This window comes from Musca domestica, unplaced genomic scaffold (assembly GCF_030504385.1).
Source record: "Musca domestica strain aabys unplaced genomic scaffold, Musca_domestica.polishedcontigs.V.1.1 60, whole genome shotgun sequence".
NCBI lineage: Eukaryota > Metazoa > Arthropoda > Insecta > Diptera > Muscidae > Musca > Musca domestica.
This window is the reverse complement of record NW_026712364.1, coordinates 1,435,149-1,450,258: the sequence shown is the minus strand read 5'-3', so window position 1 is coordinate 1,450,258 and position 15,110 is coordinate 1,435,149. Positions and strand designations below refer to the sequence as shown.

The 15,110-nt window shown below is 35.8% G+C and overlaps 1 protein-coding gene across 2 annotated transcripts in view; it reads right to left on the bottom strand.

Annotated features, from left to right (window-relative positions):
* The window catches only part of LOC101894707 (uncharacterized protein DDB_G0283357), a 167,415-nt gene that overhangs the window by 90,493 nt on the left and 61,812 nt on the right, over window positions 1-15,110 (bottom strand). The gene's annotated exons all lie outside the window — the stretch shown is intronic.

Sequence of the window (15,110 nt, the reverse complement as noted above, 5' to 3'; positions counted from 1 at the left end):
AAAAATTAAATGAAAACCGTCATATGGGGGCTATACGAAGACGCGGACCTGCATACAAAAATTTTTGTCATAGGCTGTAGTAAACATTACGAACTTTAAATATGGAATTTGGAATAATTCCGGTAAATAATGTCGTTAAAATCATGAAAATGCCGAATATCGGGAGGTACCGTTATATGGGGGTTATACGAAGATTTGGACCTGCATACAAAATTTTTTGTCATAAGTTGTAGTACCCATTAGGATCTTCCAGTACGAAATTTGAAACAATTCCGGTGAATGATGTTGCTGAAATCATGAAAATACCGAATATCGGGAGGTACCGTTATATGGGAGCTATACGGAGACGTGGACCTGCACAAACATTTTTTTATCATAGGCTGAAGTGTTCATTACGAACTTCAAATACCAATTTTGAAAAAATTCCGGTTAATAATGTCGCTAAAATCATCAAAATACCGAATATTGGGAGGTACAGTTATATGGGGGCTATATGAAGACGTGGACCTACATGGCCCATTTACGAACTTAACCTGCCTACTGATAAACTATGCATTTATGCGAAATTTTAGCCTTCTATCTCAATTCGTTCGTAAGATAACGTGATAACAACAGACAGACAGACAGATGGACATAGCTAGATCGTCTTAGAATTTTACGCTGATCCAGAATATAAATACTTTGTATCAATATTATGAATATTTCGAGGAGTTACAAACGGACTATTAAAGTTAATATACCCTCCATAGAAAGGTGGAGGGTATACAAAAATGTCACAATAAATCTCTGAATATACGGTACATCTAGGTGCAATAGTGTCAAGGGAAGAATTATTTCATATCAAATTTCATTGTTAGTTTCTGAACAAAAGGAAGTTGTATATTCAATATGTACCATGAAAAATATATTAATTTTTGTCCATTAAAATTCTTGCTTATTTCTGAAAATTATAATTTCACGATACACTAGCCACGGTACACTGACACTAGGTTGTGTCAAAATTCAAAAAGTGTTCTGATATGACCTATTTCTGTATATTCGATACATTTTTTTCTCGCAAACCCCACCTTGGAGTACAATGCAGTAGTCATTCCCAGATTTTCGAGAGTCACTATTTATTACAAATTCTCCGATTTGAAAAATTCTTAAACAATTCGACGACTATAGAGATTAAATTATCTTCCTTAAAAAGCGAAAATATACCTTCTTCCTTTATTTTAATTTACATAGATAAAATATCACAACAATGACTACCTGTAAAAATAGCCTTGTGATGAAGACAAATGTACTACGAAAATATGTAATACATAAATTAAGGTTGCCAAAAATTTACAAAAAGAAAACAAAAACGTAAACAAAAAAATTGCACTTGGTGAAAGAAAACAAAACTCCTCTTTCGATTTTGTTGCGGAAAATCGTCCATGCACATGCCACAACTATCGCCGAAAACAAAAACGCTTTCACTTTTTGTTGAAACTTGTGTTTCTGTAATCAAATCATCCATCCCCAAATGCTTGCATATTTTTTTGCTTTGTTTTCCTTTGTAGCACAAAGTGTTACATTCCGCCAGCAATTGATCGAGTGGCTGACCGACCGACCGACATACATACGTACTCAAGGAAGGACAAATGTGGACAGACACATGTTGAAAGTTCATATAACAAAAATAACAACAACCAAAAGATGATGATGAAGGAGAAGAAGAAACACTACACTCACTTCTGAAAAAACGCCATGGAAAGAAAGAATTCCAAGCAAAAAAACACATACCATTTATTATTCACTTACTCGCATTCAGATGGTAGACAATATTCTTTTTATTAATACAAAGCGACAAAGATAAGGTGCGGAACCTCACTCACTCACTCACTCGCTCAGTCAGCGCTTCGCATCTCGGCGCACACAAGAAGCACTTGAATCTACCCATAAAAATAAGCTGACTGTAACACTTTATGGGGCGCTCGCCCAGATAACGTGTAAAGTAAAGAGCGCGTTCAGGCGTGTGTGTGTGAGTGTGTATCGAGTTTGTGTGATTTTCAGAAATCTTTCATACTGGTTGGCTCTGATTAATGTAGCCAAGCAGCAGCAGCACCAGCCATAGCCAGCCTGGCAGTCAGTCAGCGAGCTAGCTGGCCAGCCAGCATCCAGTAACAACAGTTGCAGCAATAACACCAACAATCTTCATCGGTAGTAAGTATGATTTTTATTTTATTTTTTTCTAAAGTCACAGAAGCAGCACTCAGCAGTGCTTAGCAATGTGCCTCCAGCCGCAGACCACTAGGCTACCGGCTAAACGAACACATCTATACAAACACACACATTCATATTTTTTTATTGCCTGTAATAAACACGCATGCCGCCGCCTCAACTTGGCCCCTAAGTCCGGCCAGAGCGAAGCAATTCATTCAATTTAAATCGCCCCCCTTCCCCACACGCTGACGCTGCCATCGTCCACTCAATTCTAATCCAGTGTTGCTGTGACCCACTTTGAATATGCGACCAGCCAACCAGCACCGCCACCACCAACCTAGCATTAATAACTTCACTTGCATATATATGAGTGTGTGTGTGTGTGTGTCAGTAAGTCGTATGTGTGTGTGTGTGAACCCACTTTATACCACATCTTTATAGGTTATAATCATCATCATATGTTGTTGTTGTTTTTTATGGCTTATCACAAAAGTTATATATCATTTGGCCAAGTTTTCATTACATTGGAGTGGCTTTATTGTTTTCTTAGGTTCTTTCTCTTTTGCTGTGTTGTTGTTTTTGTTGTTGTTGTTGCCTTTTAATTCTCTATTTCGGCAAATCAAATGTTGTTTTGCTTTTCTAATCAGCTGTCTGGGGGAAATTCTCAAGAGGCGAAAAATTAGTGGTGAGATTTGATTATTAGAATTGTTTTCCAAATAGAATTTGAGAATTGAAATTTGTAAAACAAAAGACTTAAGACACAAGCGTAGAATGGAAAAAAGTCCTCAAAAGTAAGGTGTTGATAATGACAATCCATGATTTATTTATTTCAGTGGTTTCTCAAAGAATACTGATCGCTCTTTCTCTCTCTCACTCTCTCTCTCTCTCTAAAAACAAATGAGAGAATCGAGTATTTTTATGCAGAACTGAGCAACGGTGTTTAAAGGGATTATTAAAGAGAAAACTAAAATGTCTTATACTCTCAGTCATAAGGCTACAGAGAGTATACAGGGTGAGATGAAAAAACTGCAACCAACTTCAGGCTGCTGTCATTTCTAAGCCACTCCTCCGACAGCTTTTATTCCAGTGACAGCTCATTATATTGTTCAGAAACGTGCAAAAGTATTTTAGTGAGAATTTTGCAGAAAAAAATGTATTCTTGATGGAATTCAAGCATGATAGTGTGATTTCTTTATATTTGGCTGGAAAACCACAAGTGGCTATCGTTAGAGAACTCCAGCATTTAAATGTGAATAAATCTTTAGTGGCTCGTACCATCGCTCGTTACCGTGATACTGGTAGCGTAGCCTGACGTCAAGGAAGAAAACAGCAACATCAGCAGAAATGGTTCGAAAAGTAAAGAAGCGACTTGATCGAAACCCGGGTCGCAGTGGCTGAAAAAAATGGCTCGTGAGCTGAACATATCGCAATATTCCATTCGGTAAATATTGAAAAATGAGCTCAGGGTAAAGCCATTGGAATTCCAAAGAGTGCAAGAACTTAGACCGCAACAGAAAGAAAGTTGACTCAAAAGAGCTAAAGAGTTGCTGTGCACCTTCAGTTGGCCACCAGAACTCAAGCGCCGGCCATGGTGATGGTGTGGGCCGCCATAACACCCGATGGTCGCTCTTGGCTCATAATAATCGAGCGTGACATCAGAACAACTGCCAAATATTATCGCAAAAATATTCTGGAGGGTGCATTGAAGCCTTGGACATGCAAACATTTTGGCCGCAGACATTACAACAGAAATAGTTACAAAATAAGGTTTCTCGCTTCATTTCCAGCGCACAATGGCCACCAAAATCTCCGGATACCAATCCGTTGGACTATTGTGTTTGGAGTATTTTGGAAAGCAAGGTTGGCACTATAAAATAGCAAAGTGTCGATCACCTCAAGCAAGCGCTTCGCCGGAATAGGCCAAAATACCGCAGAGCAACATTCGGGCACCGTGTGACGGTTTCCTTGGCCGTTTGATGGCCATAATTCGTGCCAAAGGTGACCAATTCGAACAAATCTAAACTAATTCTAAAATTTGATTCTTTTTCCGACATTTTTTGCTTTCATTCAATAAAATTAAAAAAAAAATGTAAAAATAATGGCGTTTGATTTTTATCTCACCCGGTATATTATTTGATACGGCCTAAACGTGCCTCATCGAAATGACAGTTTAGACCCTAGGTCTCTTTTTGACCAAATCTGTTTCTGGATATTTGGAGTCGATCTAGGGTTGTCCGCTCGTCTGTCTGGCTGGTGCGCACAATAAATGTCGAATAGCGAATTCAAACTTGGTACGTCGTAATATTATTGTCAAACTTATATCGAGTTTGGAGTTACGTAAATAAACAAGAAAATAACATTATCTTCCAATTTAATATATACCAATATTTTTACCAGCACAAGATCTGGTATGAAGATGAAATATGTTTGGACCTGGTACCTCCCACACAAAGTGTCTAAATTTTGAATAAATATCTCTCATGAAATACAAACTAAGCATCCGATTATCTTTAAGTTTCACGTATTTCAAATATTTTTATTACCTACACCATGGTGGTAAGGGTATTATGTCTTTGTGCATGTATTTGTAACATGGAGAACGAAGCGAGATAGACCCATTGTACAAAATACTTTGTACATACTTTTGAGTGCGGTTGAGGCACTGGGAAAAACTAGCAATAAACAATACATGTTCTAAAATTAAATATTTCCCAGCCGCCATAAAATATCACATGTGAAGAATTCGGTGATCTTGTGCGCTGACGATAATGTGTCAGATAATAAAGGTTATGACCCACACGCACATATATCGATGCGCTCAGTAGATGCACAAGATCACTTGAATGAAATGTAAAGCAGCCCTGCAATGTTCTCCATTCAATATTAGAATAGATAAGAACAATTGTGTGGCTGCGACTAGGTTAAGTTAGATTAGTTTCAGTAGTACGTAAGGAACAAATATTTTAAATAAAAACAGAATTGAAACTACAGCCAAACCGTTCGGTTGGTTTTCTCTTCTCACTCACCCATAGTTACTTTTGAGGATCTTCGTAAAATCACTTTCTAAGTCGATATAGGCATGTCCCTCCATCTGTCTATGTATTTTTGTGAACAAAATGCAGATCGCATTAATTAACTGATAGAGATGAAAATTTCCAAACAATATTTATTTGGCCCAAGGATGAACTCTGTTGAAATTGGTGAGAATAGGTTCAAACTTATATATAGCTGCCACAAATATCTTCAACCGATTTCTGATTAATTGTGCACCTAATGGTCAATATCAGTCCAAATGATCTGAATTTTGGCACATTCAGTCTAGAAGAAAGTACGTCAAATTTAATAAAAATCGGCTCAGATATAGCTATAGCTCCCATATATATTTTTCATCCGATTTGGGGTTTTAAGTCCCTCACAAGCGTCATATCAGAAATACAGCTCAGAAATAAGTGTTTAAAATTTTGTCAAGATCGATTCAGATTTAGATATAGCTTCCATATATATGTTTAGCCGATTTCGGGTTAATGGTGAACCAAGTGTTCAATATCAGTCCCAATGATCTGATTTCAGCCACATCCGACCGAATTCAGTCTATAAGCAAGTACGTCAAATTTAATGAAAATCGGTTCTAGTATAGCTATAGCTCTCATACATATATTTTTTCCGATTTGGGGGTTTAAGTCCCTCACATGCGTTATATGCACACCACAACAATAATTTTTGGCATAAGATATCACACTACGACTCAGAAATATGTGTTTAAAATTTTGTCAAGATCGCTTCAGATTAAGACATAGCTCCCATATATATCTTTATCCGATTTCGGGTTTATTGTGCACCAAATGCCCAATATTAGTCGAAATGACTTGAATTTTCAGTCCAGAAACAAGTTATCAAATTTTGTTTAAAATCGTTTCAGATAAAGCTATAGCTACCACATATATGTTTCATCCGATATACGTAATATGCACTCCACAACAAAGATATTTTATACCGGATATCAGATGCGGCTCGAAACTATATCTGCCAAATTTATATAGTCCGATCCGACAGCTGTTAAAATGATTTCAGTGACAGCTCATTATATTGTTTACAAGTTTTCAAAAGCATTTTGGTGAGAATTTTCCAGATAGAAAGTTATTCGTGATGGAATTTAAGCGTGATAATGTGATTTCTTTATATTTGGCTGAAAAACCACAAGTGGCTATGGTTAGAGCACTCCAGCATTTAAATTTGAATAAATCTTTGTGCCTCGTATCATCGCTCGTTACCGAAGCACTCGTTACTGGTAGCGTGGCCCGGCGTCAAGGAAGTGGACGGAAGAAAACGGCAAAATCAGCAGAAATAGTTCAAAAAGTAAAGAAGCGACTTGATCGAAACCCGCGTCGCAGTGGCCGAAAAATGGCTCGTGACCTGAACATATCGCAATATTCCATTTGGCAACTATTGAAAAATGAGCTCGGGGTAAAGCCATTGAAATTCCAAAAAGTGCAAGAACTTACACCGCAGCAGAAAGAAAATAGACTCAAAAGAGCTAAAGACTTGCTTGGCCGAAAGTGGTAACTGTCGAATTTGGTTTTCTCAGATGAGAAAACATTCGTTGTCCAGCAATTTGTAATCAAACAAAATGATCGTGTTTACTTGCCAAAGAGGTCAGCTGAAAATGTGCACCCTCGGTTGGCCACCATAACTTAAGCCTCAAGCCGGCCATGGTGATGGTGTGGGCCGCCGTATAAATCGGCGGCATTAGAGTAAATGCCGAATATTATAGCGAAAATATTCTGGAGGGTGTATTAAGGACTTGGGCACGCAAACATTTTTGCCGCAGACCTTGGACATTCCAACAGAACTCAACACCAAAATGAGGTTCCCCGCTTCATTTCCAGCGCACAATGGCCACCTAGATCTCCGGATACCAAACCGTTGGACCATTGTGTCTGGAGTATTTTGAAAATCAAAGTTGGCACTAAAAAATACCAAAGTGTCGATCACTTCAAGCAAGCGATTCGCCGGGAATGGGCCAAAATACCGCAGAGCAACATTCGAGCAGCGTGTGACGGTTTCATTGGCCGTTTGAAGGCCATAATTCGTGCAAAAAGTGACCAATTCGGACAAATCTAAACTTATTCTAAAATTTCCGACTTTCATCCAATAAAATTTAAAAAAAATGTAAAAATTATGGAGTTTGACTTAGTTGCAGTTTTTTTATCTCACCCTGTATAGGTCCTCCAAAATCCATATGATACTCTCAATAGCAATTATTTTCAATACAAGATATTAGATATTATTTGACTTGCTTAGGTCCTGAGGTTTTAAGCAAATTTTGAAAAAGTACCAAAAAGACTCGCTTTAGGTTTAACATACTGTTATTATCAGTAATACCGATACTTATACCTAAAATGTACAAATTTCAAAAAAATTTAATCTTAATATAAAACAAGTTAAAAAGCAGTAAGTTCGGCCGGGCCGAACTTTTAATACCCTCCACCATTTGCAACGAATTTGGGAATTTTTAAAAAATAAAGTCCTTAAAAAATTCTTTTAAAATTTTAAAAAAACCGAATATAGCCGTTATATTGGGGTCTATACGACGTGGACATACATAGGCATTGTTTGTCATAAGTCATTACCATATTCAAATTCGAAACTTGAAATAAACAGTGAATAATGTAGCTAAAATCATCAAAATATCGTATATAAGGAGGTGCCGTTATATCGGACCAGCATAGACAATTTTTTGTAACAGGCGGTAGCAACCATTACGAACTTCAAATACCACATCTCAAACAATTTCGGTGGGTATTGTACCTAAAATCGTCAAAATACCGAATATAGGGAGGTACTGATATATGGGGCCTATACGAAGACCTGGACCCGCACAGACAAATTTCTGTCACAGACTGTAGTTCCCATAACGAACTTCAAATACCAATTTTGAAACAATTCCGGTGAATAATGTTGCTAAAATCATCAAAATACCGAATATAGGGAGGCACCGTTATATGGGGGCTATATGAAGACGTGGACCTGCACAGAAAATTTTCTGTCTTAGGGTGTAGTATCCATTTTGAACTTCAAATACCAAATTTGAAACAATTCCCGTGAATAATGTCGCTAAAATCATCAAAATACCGAATATCGGGAGGTACCGTTATATGGGGGCTATACGAAGACGTGGACCTGCACAGACAATTTTCCGTCTTATGGTGTAGTATCCATTTTGAACTTCAAATGCCAAATTTGAAGCAATTCCCGTGAATAATGTCGCTAAAATCATCAAAATACCGAATATAGGGAGGTACCGTTATATGGGGGCTATATGAAAACATGGACCTACATGGCCCATTTACGAACTTAACCTGCCTACTGGAAAAATAAACATGTGTGCAAAATTTTAGCTATCTATCTCAATTCATTCGAAAGATAGCGTGATTACAACAGACAGACAGACAGACGGACAGACAGACAGACAGACGGACATCGCTAAATCGACTTAGAATTTTACGCTGATCAAGAATATATATACTTTGTTGGGTCTGATATGAGTATTTCGAGGAGTTACAAACGGAATGACAAAGTTAATATACCCTCCATAGTATGGTGGAGGGTATAAAAAAAATAAGAAATAAAATATTGCGGTAGAGGAGGACTATCTCCTCTATTTCACTTACTGTACGATGTGAACTTTTAAAAATGGCAATTCATGTTATCTTTATCTATACTTTAGCTTTACTTTCAGAATCTACTGGAGTTTTTCCTGTAATAAATCCTTACTTTACCAAAATGAATTCTAACATCTTAATTCCCGCCAATGAGCCTCTTTCACATTCCCTGCAAAGCTAAATAGCTCTGGGAAGAAATGCTGGCAAACAGCTAGCTGTCCATATATATTTAACTAAATACGTATTTATTTCTAAACTGAGAGCCATAAACTTTAGCTTGTTACGATAAATGCAAATAATAATAGCTTGTTTCCGATGCCGTTGTTCGTTTTTTTTTCTTTGAAAACCAAATCTCTGCAAGTGCCTGGGCCAAGCATAATCCAGCAATTGCTAAACCTTACAATTATGCTCCATTTCAGTGTTCCACAGCTGTAGGGTATTGCAGTTCATGCACCGTTTAACGCTATTTAAAGATAAAACCAGAGAGGGGAGAAGGGGAGTGGGGTGAGGAAAACTGCGAAGCAGGCAAGGCATTTGAATTTCCGTTGATTAATCTTTCACCTAAATTGATGTTTAAGCATTTGTACGCTTTACTTATTTCTGCTCATTGTTGTAGTTTCTGCTATTGTTGTTGTTGTTTTATTATTGCTATTGGAGTTATGGCTGTTAATTTAAAATGTTTTACTTGTTGTCGGTCCGGCACACATTAAAGAAAGTGTATAAAAATTGTATTTAAAATCGGAATGAAAACATTTATCATTTCAAGATAATAAAGTAAAAAAGATGTAAGTTCGGACGCTGAATACCCTCCACCATTTGGAACAAATTTGGCAATTTTCAAAAAAAAAAAAAAAAAAAAAAAAGACAAATAAATAAATAAATAATAATAATAATAATAATAAAAAAAATAAAATTCCTTAAAATCCGAATGTAGCTGTTATATTAGGGTCCATACGACGACATGAACCTGCATAGGTAACATTTGTCATATTCCATTACAATATTCAAATACGAAACTTAAAAAAAAATCGGTTATAATGTCGATAAAATCAAAATACCGAATATCAGGAGATACCGTTATATGGGGGCTCTACGAAGACGTGGACCTGAACAGATAATTTTTTGTCTTAGGCTGCAGTATTCATTACGGACATTAAATACAAAATTTGAAACAGTTTCGGTGAATAAATTCGCTAAAATCATCGAAATTCCGAATATCGGGAGGTACCGTTATATGGAGGCTATACGAAGACGTGAAGCTGCATAGACAATTTTCTGTCTTAGGCTGTAGCATTCATTACGAACTGCAAATACTAAATTTGAATCAATTCTATCTATATCCTTAAAATCTTTAAAATACCGAATATCGGGAGGTATCGTTATGGGGGCTCTACGAAAACGTGTACCTGCACAGACAATTTTCTGTCTTAAGCTGTAGTATTCATTACGAACTTCAAATACTAAATTTGAATCAATCCTCGTGAAAAATGTCCTTAAAATCATTAAAATACCGAATATTGGGAGGTACCGTTATATGGGGGCTATACGAAGACGTGGACCTGCACAGACAAATTTTTGTCTTAGGCTGTAGTATCCATTACGAACTTTAAATACGAAATTTGAAACAGTTCCGATAAATAATGTCACTAAAATCATCAAAATACCGAAATTCGGGAGGTATTTTTATATGGGGGCTATACGAAGTCGTGGGCCTGCATAGACAATTTTCTGTCTTAGGCTGTAGTATTTATTACGAACTTCAAATACCAAATTTGAAACAGTTCCGGTAAATAATGTCGCTAAAATCATCGAAATACCGAAAATCGGGAGGCACCGTTATATGGGGGCTATACGAAGACGTGGACCTGCACAGACAATTTTTTGTCTTAGGCTGTAGCATCCATTACGAAATGCAGATTCCTAATTTGAAACAATTCCGGTGAATAATGTCGTTAAAATCATCAAAATACCGAAAATCGGAAGGTATCATTATATGGGGGCAATACCAAAACGTGGACCTACACGGCCCATTTTCAATACCAAAAGTCCTGCAAACATAACATACATTTGAGTAAAATTTTATCAATCTACTTCAATTCGTTCAGAAGCTAGAGTGATTTTTACAGACGGACAGACGGTCGGACATCGCTAAATCGACATAGAATCTTATGCTGATCAAGAATATATATACTTTTGTGGTGTCTAAAATGTGTATTTCGAGGTGTTACAAACGGAATGACAAACATGATTTTTTTTTCAATTTTTCCAATGGCAAATTATTTTGAAATTAAAATAGAAAACAGACTTCGAAAAAAGATTTTGCAAAGTTAGGCCGATATCTGGGGTAGATTCTAATTTTTATGAGGCGTTTACTTTACAAATTAAATTTCCTTTTATTTTAAAATAGTCTCTCAAAACCTCAAATTTGATTCTTCTATTGATTTTTATTTAATGCACATCATCTTACAAAGGCTTTGGATGGAAATCTAAACAAAACCCTGTCAATTTCGTATGTAACAGTCATTAATTTTCCCTATCTCTAGCCGATGCTGCATTTATGATGTAACCACTAGCCCAGCTGGGCTGCCTAGTTAAGCTGCATCGTTTCAAAAAATTAAATCAATTTTCTCCGCGACTTAATATCTTCTCCCCCCCTCCTCCTCTTCCTCGCCTTTCTCCTCCTCCTATAATGAGGCTATGCTCACATCATAAAACCTGAACATTAATTAGGCGTATCACACATCACAGTATGCAGTTTACACGGTTCGACCCATCGATGGAGTCTTCAACGTTCAGATCGTTTCAACAGAAATGCATCAGAAATGTATGCCAGTTTATCGGCTAGGGTGAGGTGCACAAGCGAACTTGAAAGAAATTTCATTATTTCACATAAAGTGAAATTTTGAAAATTGATTATGTCATAAAGGGGAAGTTCAAAGAAAACAAGCCCAACTTTATTTTATACACTCAGTTCTATGGCTACAACATTTATACATTACTGTGCCCGCTACTTCGAATCCATAATAAAAAAATTTTGGCAATAGATCTTGGAGGACCTTTGTTGAGAATTTTGGGGAACTTAGATAGAAAAATGTCCAGGAAGTGGTTGACCCTTTTTAAGATTTAAGAAAATCGTTGTCTGGGAAGATTGATGCCGCCATTGTGGCCAGTCTAGTATTAACTTCACCAGTAGTGAAAACACCCAATGGAATGTACTCGTATTCTGTTGGCCAAGCATCAGAATGAATTCTGCCCAAAAATATTAAACCATGAATGCAAATTCTTTCAGACTACATCATTGCAGGTGAAATAAGTCATGATTTATTCCTGGCAGTAATACGGACAAGAAGCAGTCCATAGCCCATTACAACGTCAACGAAAAATCCACTCTAAATGTTAATATTCGTTCCAAAAGTTCGTGTTAAGCCTTTAAGGTACTCAAAATGAACAATTTGTTCAATATGACAAATTTTTTATAATCAAAACTTCGTAAATCGTACTAAATATTAAGACCTTCAAGGATTTATGTATTATTCCAGTTTTTCCTTTTTTTCGGAAAGAATATCTTTTACTCCAAAGAGTCTTCCGAATCTTTCATTTTGAAGTTTATAGAGGAGGATATTAGAAAACCCATCGCACAATGGACCCACATCTAATTTTTCTGCCCAAAACTATTTTGACGTCTCAAATTTCGGGATTCCATCTCTATCCTTTAAACCAATACCAAATTTTGTGAATTTAATACACATATCCAAAACAATCAATAGTGATCCAAAATTAGTACCGCTTGGTACTTTTCGAACAATTAGTTAATTCATTTCATTCATTTTTAAGACAGTGTCCATATCTCAACCTCAGACACCAACAGTGACTTTAATATCAAATTACAGAAATATTGTACCATTTAGTATAATTATAGTACCCAGTTCCGAAGCCACCTCCGAATGTCCATACTGCATATAAAAAGCGACAGTAATACAAAATTTCAGATTTCAAGTATTATCTGCCACCCAATACAAATTTAAAATTTTAGTACGAATTTCCAACAAAAGCCTATAGACCCTCATGAAAAATTTTAAAATTTTAGCTTCAGCCGTGTTTCATCGGGCCTTGATTCCCAGTCAGTCAGTTATTTCAGTACTCTTTTATATATTTAGTACCACTTGGTTGATGTAAGTGTTCATTTCAAAACCACTTCATATCTCACATACCTACATACCAATGCCAATAATAATTCAAATTTTAGTACCATTGAGTACCTTTCGTACATATACGGTAAGTACTGACTCCAACGCCAAAATTCAGAAATCTATCACTAGATATAATAAATTTTGTTTTATATATTACCTTTTGTACTCTTGTAGTAATTATTTCCAAAAAAAAAAATATAAATAAATAAATACATTTCAGGACTCCAGTTCTATAGGTTTACCCAAGTTTAATCCAACACTTCAACATATTTTCCAAATTCCTAATTTCAGGACTCCAACAAATTGTACCATATGCATCAGTACGAATTTCTAAAACTTCCCACATGCGCTAATCTTTAGGACCAAGTTTCCAAAACTATCCCATTAACTCAATCATACAATGTCATATAAATCATATTTCAAAATTTCAGAATTCCAGCTCTACCGGTTCACCATAATTCCAATTTGTACCAAATTACCATTTAATTTGTACCAAGTACCATTTAATACACATAAGTACAAATGTACATAGAAGCCTGCATCATAGAATTCAATAGAAATCTAATTTCCCAATTTCAGGACTCCAGCTCCATCGGTTCACTCAAATTCACATTGTACCAAATTTAGTACCATATGTAGTACATATGTACCATGTGTAGTACATAAGTACGAATTTCCTAAATTTCTTACATAACTTCACTTTCATCATAAACATCAGTGGTCCTCATCCTAAAGTTAATTGTTCTTGCTTTAGCAGTTCCACAAATACAAAAGGTACCATATTTAATACTTTAGTATAAAAAGTGACCCTCACCAAAAAATATAATTAATATAGATTAACATATTTTGACTTATATAAGAGTATCTCATAAAATAGAGAAAATAAATGAATAACTAAAAGCATTCTTCATTAATTGGCGCTTGCTATGAACTTGAATGTATTTATGTGTACATCAATATTGACATCCCTCCAATACTTCTTCCTTCCTCTTTTGTTTTTCAAAAATATTCCATGACATCGCAACAGATGTTTTATATATGTATGCATACATTTTGAAAACCCTTCTTGAACCTATCCAACAATACCCAGATAATGACTAAAGAAATTCCAAAAAAAAAAAGAGTAAAGAAAGTCTTAAAGTCGGGCGGGGCCGACTTTATGATACCCTACACCCCTTTGCTAATTTAGTAGACAATTTGATCATACACGCTATGATTACAATGATAATTTAAAGTTCAAAAGACTAAATATGCCGAAGCATTTGTATCTTTTAAATTCGGACTTGTATTGCCCATTTGATATATATGGGAGCTGTACCCAAATGTGAACCGATCTTGATTAAATTTGACAAAGATATTTCTGAGCTGTATTTCATATATTTCCCTGAATATCGTTGTTACGGAGTGCATATTACGGCTGTGGGTAATAAATATAACAAATGAAAAATATAATAACGGATGAAAAAATATATATGGGAGCTATAGCTATATCTGAACCGATCTTCACCAAATTTAACATACTAGCTAACTTCTAGACTCAATTCTTTCGTAAGTGCCAAATTCCATCTCATATATAGAATATATAGAGAATATATATTGTGGAGCTATATCTACTTTTTTACCCATTATCTCTATTATTATCTGAAAAGGGTTCGTCCTTGGGCCAAATAAATGATTTGTGCAAAATTTCATCTGGATCGGGTAATAAATGCGAACTGTTTGTTCACAAAAATACATGGACAGACGGACGGACGGAAAGACGAACGGACATACATAAGACGACTCAGAATGTGATTCTATGCAGATCATCAAAAGGAGCTATGGGTCTATCTCGTTTCCTTTCGCCTGTTACAAACAAATGCACAAAGACATAATACCCTGACCACCTTGTGGTGTAGGGTATAAAAACAAATTATATCTCAATTCACCACTTCATGGCATTTCAAAAATGTTTTCAAAATTCCCAAAAAATGTTGTGAAGATAATAAACAATAGTAAATATTTTGCATAGTTATTGTAAATTAATTATCATCATTTATTACATTATTGTTATGACAGCAAAAAATAA